The sequence below is a fragment of the Chanodichthys erythropterus genome, chromosome 10 (assembly GCF_024489055.1).
Source record: "Chanodichthys erythropterus isolate Z2021 chromosome 10, ASM2448905v1, whole genome shotgun sequence".
Classification (NCBI taxonomy): domain Eukaryota; kingdom Metazoa; phylum Chordata; class Actinopteri; order Cypriniformes; family Xenocyprididae; genus Chanodichthys; species Chanodichthys erythropterus.
Window position 1 is genome coordinate 32,238,329 of NC_090230.1, and position 8,918 is coordinate 32,247,246.

An 8,918-nucleotide genomic window follows, 5' to 3' on the forward strand; every position below is an offset into this window, starting at 1 on the left:
AATCTAGAGAAATGTTCAAGGTGGTCAGCGGGGTACAGTTGAGACACAATGTACCAAATGTACCCGCACTATAGAATCCTATTGCGGCACATGCAGTTTAGTTGCACAATGTAAGATCACAAGTTAATAGATTTCATCTGTTTTATTATTGCTGTTTGCAGTTGTTCAATGTTTATTACTTTTACTCAACTTTTCAACTGTTAATATTAAAATGATGGACTGAAATTAAATATTGTATCGCTGTTTGCCATTACTGTACAGTGTTTTTCAAATGAACTACTTTTAACTAAACAATCAGATAAAATACTGAATGAAAATAAAAACTGTTGAATTCTCATTTTTAAAGATATTTTACATTTGCAGTGAATTAGTTAGGCAGCTTTACAGCATTCTCAACTGTACTCAACTGTACCTGCTTCTTGTGTTTAAGAGCTAATTTTGGCAAATATAACATACATATGGATGTTAATAATTATTAATATTTTAGTAGACAAGTAAAGGAAATGTCATATGAAAAATCACTTCTTTTCAGTCCCTAGTTTTGGTGTGGTCACGGAAAAAGCAAAAAGTGTACCAACTGTACCCAGTCTACCCTAAGGACCAGGTCAAAGGCTTAAGCATAAACCGATCGCACAGCTAGATTTTTGCCCCTTACACCGATTTCGTCCAGCATGTAAACACATTACCATTCTTTCTGTCGGCTTATTGAAGTGCACATGTGTGATATGTGACAGGAACGCATCCTTAACATGGATTTAAACATATCCATCCTGTTGAAAAAAACAGCATATGCTGGATAGGTATGTTTTGAAGCTTGAGCTGGTTTGAGCTGGTTCATTTATAATTTACTCACCCCATGTCATCCAATATGTTTATGGTTTTCTTTCTTTCTTCAGGTGAAAAGAAATGAAGGTTTTTGAGGAAAACATTTCAGGATTTTTCTCCATATAGTGGACTTCACTGGGGTTCAACGGGTTGAAGGTCCAAACATCAGTTTCAGTGCAGCTTCAAAGAGCTCTACATGATCCCAGATGAGGAATAAGAGTAGTGAAACAATTGTTTATTTAAAAAAAAAAAAAAAAAAAAAAAAAAAATATATATATATATATATATATATATATATATATATATATATATATATATATATATATATATATATATACTTTTTAACCACAAATGCTTGTCTTGGAATAGCTCTGTGATGAGTCATGCATTACGTAATCATGTTGGAAAGGTCACACATGATTTAGCCAGAAGTACTCCAGTAGGGTAAAAAACTCCATCTCATTTTCTCCTCCAGCTTCAAATCATCCGACATCGTTGTTTTACCTTTTTTTCTTTTTTTTCTTTTGTAAAAGGTATTTGACTTGGTCTTTGCATGTTTGCTTTGTGAACACTTGATGTGTACTTTCACCTATGTCACGTGACCTTTCCAACGTGATTACGTAATGCGTGGAGCATCTGCTAGTGCAAGACGGAGCAGTGCAAGATGAGCATTTGTGGTTAAAAAGTATATACATTTTATTTTTTTTATTCAGAAAATGACCGAACCTTTCTCTAGATAAGACTCTTATTTCTCGTCTGGGATCATGTAGAGCTCTTTGAAGCTGCACTGAAACTGACATTTGGACCTTCAACCCGTTGAGCCCCAGTGAAGTCCACTATATGGAGAAAAATCCTTAATTTGGAGAATTAAAACTTAAAAATTAAAACATTTTAATAAGAACAAAGTTTAGTAGCACAATACAATTAACAGTGAAATTCATTACTGAAGCTATACTGATTTAAATATTACTGAATTTATAAAAATTGCATTGTGTTTATAAACCTGTGAAGAAACCTGACCACATTAGAAGAGATCAGCAAGCATTCTTTCGCAGTTAACAAGTTAACATTATTGATCAAAACTGCCAAGTAAATTGGATCTGGAAAATAGATGCCCTCATTCAACTACAAATTCACATAGTATTCAATTTATTAACAGCAATAATAAGCTGGTAGTTACCTCTTGTCAGCTACAGTCGTATCGTCTGACTGCAAGTCGAGGAGGCAGAAAGTGAAGTGAGGAGGAGCACAGCGAGGAGGCGAGTAAAACCAGTGTAAGATTATTGTCTTTGTTTTTATAAGCAAATATTAAGCAAATACTTCAAACTTGGTAAACAGGAAGCAGTTCTAACTGGAATTGGTAAGTTATTCCATAGACTAGGACCAACAACAGCGAAGGCTCAATCATGCTTTTTTAGAGAGGTTTTGAAACTAAAATCATCTGACAGACCAGCTAGAACCACTAGCTCTGTCAGGCTGGAAACCAGCTAATAAAGACCAACCAAACAGCAAATAAACGAGTGGTCAAACCCCCTCTAGGTGAATATCAGCAAATACAGAACATAAAACTAACTGCACCCCCCTCTGTGACCCTCAGCATATTACATATCACAATTGCATGGCACAAAAGATTAATTTTCTTACACTCCTGGTGCGTATGGTAGGACCAGTAGAACTGAAAGAAGATTTTATTGTCATAATACTAAAGAGTTAGCTAATCACAGTTACATTCTCATTCATGTCATTTCAGCACATTGCATGTTGAACTTGTCTGACTGTATTAAAATGAATTTCATATAAGTATAAGTATATTAATTTACACTCTATGATATCATTGCATATTATTTATAATATTAAGTCTTTCCAAGGCAAGCCACTGCTACTTTCTTAAAAGCATTATGTGACCATAATGTGAAATACCCTAATGTGAACCAGGGATAATAATAAGGCAGCGACTATTTACACAAAGTGACAATAGCAGCATTTTCTTAGCGATATGCTGTTTACACTAGGTGAGACTCTGAGGTAGATTCTATTTACACCATGTAAAATTATCAGTTCTTTGCAATAAGAGTAAATAGTAATTAGATGCTATCTATACTTTATATTGGCAGATACTATTTGCACCTCAGTATTTTTGTACATTAATAGGATGCAATAATATCATAGAGTGTAAATTATTATACTTATTAAAATTATTAAATGGATGCTACCTTATTGGGAGAAGAAAAACCCTCACTACACCTTCCCCTAACCCTACACAATAAACACTTTATTCGCAGTTTATTCGCAGTATTATTAATCACTTGTTCGCAGTTTATTTCTACTTTTAGAACATTATCATTTTTATTAAAAATAAATGCAAGCTCAGCAGAAGGCGGATTCAAATCCATGTCAATCGCATTAAATGCCAGGACTGCAAGCCTGTCACACTGGAGTTGCAGTATTAAAACACCCAAAGAAGGAGATATCGTCAAGAACCTTTAATGGAGTAATCTGAACAAGAAACAGAGAAAATCACCAAGAAATTAAACTACAAACACCACATAACATAAAAAAAGCTAGACAAAAAACAGACTGAAACTCAAGGCTTAAATACACAGCAGACAGAGGAGTTAACGAGACTTGATTAACAAGACACATCTGAACTGAAGACACTAATTAATCAGTAACCAAGGAGACAAACAGGCAGGCACACAAGGAGAACTGAAACAATTAACAAACTAGAAAACTGACTGAAGACAGAAAAAAATCAAAAACATATTCTAAACGGGACAGTATGCCCCCTCCCAAAAAGGCACATCCTTGTGCCGTAAGAAGATAGCCCAGAGGCAGGGTGGCTGGGGAGGAGGGCATAGAGCAAGCAAAAGTTCAAGGGGTGGGAAGGTGGGCACCCTGGTGTCTTTATAGGAGGGTGAGAGTAGAGGTGCAGGCAGGTGTGAAGCCTCCGAGGTGGAGTCGGGAGCTTGGGGGACCAGGCCTGCACTTTTGGAAAACCATTTTTGGGGGAACACGGGGAAACACATAAGGATAGGAATGGACGGAACCATTGGAGCGGTATGTGGAGGACATCAGAGTGGGGTAAGCTGGTGAGTGTGTTTCAGATGGGGCTGGATGAGGAAGATGCTCCATTTTTTAACTTCTTCTACTTCAAAATGCATGACAAAGGAGATATCTTGAAGGACTTTTAATGGAGTAATCTAAACAAGGAACAAGGAACAAGGAAAATCACCAGGAAAGCAAACTACAAATGCCAAGTAACATAAACAAAGCTAGACAAATAACAGACTGAAACTTAAGGCTTAAATACACAGCAAACAAGTTAACTAGACAAACAAAAAGTTAACTAGACTAAATTAACAAGACACACCTGAACTGAAGTCAAGTCAAATCACCTTTATTTATATAGTGCTTTTTACAATGCAAATTGTGTCAAAGCAGCTTTACAGTGATAACTGGTGTAAGACTTGATTTTCCTGCTCAAACAAAAAACTGAGATCAAGTGCCCTGCAATAAAGCAATAAAGCTCATCTGGAGAGAAGATCTCAAAGAGATAGCATAGGACAAGACACGTCTACAGGATGCAACCAACCATTTTAAATTTCTCAGTGCGATTGGTAAAATGGTCTCATTTTCACAGCAGTCAGTGGTATTATGAAGAAGATTGAAAACTAAGGAGAATTCTGTCCTCTTTTTGGGTAGTGTCTCTTCTCCTCTCCCCCCAAAACAGGTGTTGGTGTAATAAAAATGTACAATCCTTTGTTCTATTCTTGGTATATAAGGTAAAGTGCAAAGCAGTCATGTGGGACTTTCTGTATCCAGAAGCCCCCATGCAGAGATAGGTTGAATGTCTGAAGACATTCACACATCACTGCGTGTATATGTATTTCTTTGAGTAATTGATGTTATGCATGTATTGTTTTTGAATTGGCTTCTAATTGTCTAACTGTAATGCAATTGACATGACACATTTTTACTTGACAAATAAATTGTTATATTTGATTTATTCTGCATTATTCTTAATTCATTATTTCTAGTAGATTAAAGCGAAGGTATTACCGCAAATCTGTGTACAGGATTGATCATACAGAAGGTTTAATAGATGGAGCATAGGGCACATCAATTAAGTCCATTTCGATTTCTGAGTATCGCTGCCTTAAATAAGTTGCAGTTTTTGTAAATATACTGTATAAAAACTATGCTTTTTGTTACGAGTAAAGCTGGGCACACATTTAACGTCTAGCTAAAACATTCTAAGACTGAGCTCAACATACAGCGATTGTTTCCTGCGACTAAAGCAGATTTATATAATTACAGATGGAATTTGAACACCGACTGTAATCGCAGACTGAACACAACTGGCTCTGACTGGACACGATCAGTCATAAATATCAATTTACATTCATAATCGTCATTACAGTCATTAAGTGTGTGCATGGCTTAAGCAGAGCGCGACTGACTTAAAGGTAGATAATTACCCTGCATCCAATGTTTAAGGTCAACTGACGAGTTTGTGTCCGAGAAGAGCACTCAGTCGGCCAAAGTGACTTTTCTAAAGCGATACCGGGACCGCAGTGAACGAATAATTGAAGATATAAGGTAATCAGAATAATCAAAAATCTAAATTAATGCATAACCAATGATTCATTTCTAACTGGAAACAACCTAAGAATAAGAATCATTTGAAATTGGAGTCATATTAAACGACTGAAATTAAGTGAACTTCACAGAGGCACTGAAAAGGCATACACGCATTAACCTTCGCCCAGGCGGTTGGATTCCGTTTTTGGGCCGGTGGGTGGAACCTTACATTGATATATAATTTTGGCTGCACAGCAGCTCTTAAAGAATAGTGTCAATGCAGGCAGATGCAAAGCACTGTTAAATATCAAATGTCAAGTGTCCCCAACTAAGCAAGCCAAAGGCAAATATGTGTTAAAATGGAGAAAAAACCTTGGGAGAAACCAGGCTTAGTCGGGGGGCCAGTTCTCCTCTGGCGAACAGTGCTTTGTTACGATTCAGGTAGCTATCATAAGTCCGATGGGATCACAACATTCAAAGTATTTATTCCAGTTCCATCCAGTTGAGGATCGTATTCATCACACCGGTATGGACGGTTGTTGAGTACCTGTGCAACTGGTTGTCGTGTTGATGAGGCCTTCACAGTGGATGATCTAGTCGACTCGATCTCTGCTGATACTTCAGGTCTGCATTATGGTCATGTCAAGGCGCAGGTCCTCGATCTCACCTGTATACGGCCCGGATCCGGTTGACTACGTTAAACCTTGGGATAGCCAGAAAGACTAATATTAGCATAGATGCCATTCTTCTTCTGATGTAATGAGTACATCTGGTGTTATAGGAAGTGTTCCCGGCTGACCTAATTTATGCAGCCTATTAATCCTTTAACGGATTAGAAAATATAAATTGATAATGTGTTATGTGTATGCCAGGTTAAAGAGATGTGTTTTTAGTCTAGATTTAAACTGACAGAGTGTGTCTGCTTCCCAAACAATGCTAGGAAGATTGTTCCAGAGTTTAGGTGCTAAATAGGAGAAGGAACTGCCACCTTCAGTTGATTTTGATATTCTGGGTATTATCAGCTGTCCTGAATTCTGAGATCATAATAAACGTGAAGGACTATAATACTTTAAGAGTTCGCTCAGGTACTGGGGAGCTAAACCATTTAGTGCTTTATAGGTAAGTAATTAGCAAGATTTTAAAATCTATACGATGTTTAACAGGAAGCCAATGCAGTGTTGACAGAACTGGGCTAATATGGTCATACTTCCTAGTTCTAGAAAGAACTCTAGCTGCTGCATTTTGGACCAGCTGTAGTTTATTTATCAAGTGAGCAGAACAACCACCTAGTAAAGTGTTACAGTAATCTAGCCTTGAGGTCATGAACGCATGAACTAACTGTTCTGCATTTGTTATTGAGAGCATATGTCGTAGTTTAGATATATTTTTAGGATGGAAGAATGCAGTTTTACAGATGCTAGAAAATGGCCTTCAAATGAAAGATTGGTATCGAAGAGCACACCCAGGTTCCTAGCTGATGACGAAGACTTAACAGAGCAGCCATCAAGTGTTAGACAGTATTCTAGGTTATTACGTGAAGAAGTTTTTGGTCCAAAAATTAGAATCTCTCTTTTTTCTGAATTTAGTAGTAGGAAATTACTGGTCATCCAATTTTTTATATCAGCTATGCATTCCATTAATTTTGTGAATTGGTAAGTTTCGTCAGGGCGCAAAGAAATATAGAGCTGAGTATCATCAGCGTAACAATGAAAACTAACGCCATGCTTCCTAATGATATCTCCCAAGGGTAGCATGTACAGAGTGAAAAGCAACGGTCCTAGTACTGAGCCTTGCAGTACTGCATATTGAACTTGTGATCGATATGACATTTCTTTGTTTACTACTACAAACTGATAACGGTCAGATAAGTATGATTTGAACCATACCAATGCAATTCCACTAATGCCAACATAATTTTCGAGTCTATTTCGAGTCACATAGTTGTGATGAAACTGCCTTTTCTAGTGTTTTTGACAGAGATTTGAGATTGGCCTGTAATTGACTAATTCTCTAGGATCAAGTTGTGGTTTTTAATATGAGGTTTAATAATAGCCAGCTTAAAAGTTTTTGGTACGTATCCTAGTGATAAAGATGAATTAACAATATTAAGAAGAGGATATGACCTCTGGAAGCATCTCTTTCAATAGCTTAGTCGGTATTGTTATGATCCTGGCCTTTTCTCCTCTTTCTCTGTCTCCCTCTTGTGGTCACACACTCTCACGCACACACTTCCACTTCTCCGCTCATTATCTCTTTCAGCTGGTTCCCCTTTCATTCCCTTCTCCTCACCTGTCCCTTTTTCCCTCTTGATTGTCTCTGCTTCTTATTCCCTCTTCCTTGCCCTGTTTTGTTGTCGGATTATTCAATGACCTCTCGTGAGAAACGTCGATTCTTCTATCCTGTCCTGTCCTGTCTTATCTGTAGAAAAGTGAAGTCATTATTTCTGCTGTGAGTTATACTGCCATTGGACTGTGTATTATCCAGCTGTACCTGTTTGCAGAGTACCTGTTCTACGCTCGCCCTTGGCTGTTCACCCTGACCGCTGTCTTCACTATCACTGACTGGCTGAATGCATCTCGGGGTCCCTGCCTCTGTCCTCGTGGAAGTTTATGCTGATTTCCTTTGATCCAGTCGTCTGCTGTTTCCGTTTTGGCTCTGTTTAATGCCAGTGATTGTGTTCTGATTATTCAGTGAGGACATTTTACTTTTCTCATTAAAGACTGTTAACTGTATCCCGCCCTGGTCTTCCATCGTTCTTACCTAACAGAATAATCCGACCAGAGATGGACCAGGCTAGTGGTAACCCCCTTCACAATGCGGTAGAGCTCCAGGGTGTTCTGCTGGGTAAACATGAGAAGGATTTATCCGCCGCGAGACGTGCCGTTGATTCCCTGACCGCCCAGCTCTCGGATCTAACCCAGCAGTTCCATCACTACCGTCATGAAACCACTGCTTCAGCTGGACAGCGCGACTCTTCTGAGCCACGTATTAACAACCCGCCGTGCTACTCTGGCGAGCCTCTGCAGTGCCGAGCCTTCCTCACCCAATGCGAGGTTGTTTTTTCCCTCCAGCCGTTCACCTATGCCAAGGATCGATCGAAGGTGGCTTATGTGATTTCTCTTCTCAATGGACGAGCTCGAGAGTGGGCAGCAGCGAACTGGGAGGCAGAGGTAGACTGCATCTTCAAGTTTTCTCTTTTTAAGGAGGAGATGATCCGAGTCTTTGACCGGTCTGCACACGGTCACGAAGTATCCCGCCTCCTATCCACCTTGCGCCAGGGAAAGAGGTCAGTCACTGATTTTTCGGTTGAGTTCCGTACCCTGGCCACAACGAGTGGATGGAACAACCCAGCACTCATCGCCCGCTTTCTCGAGGGCCTTAACTCTGAGATCAAGGACGAGGTTCTTGTCCGAGAGATTCCTGACACTTTCGATTCCCTTGTCGAGCTAGCTCTCCGCATCGAAAGACGTTTCGACATGCGACGAAGGGCTCGCAGAATGGAGGCTTCGTTA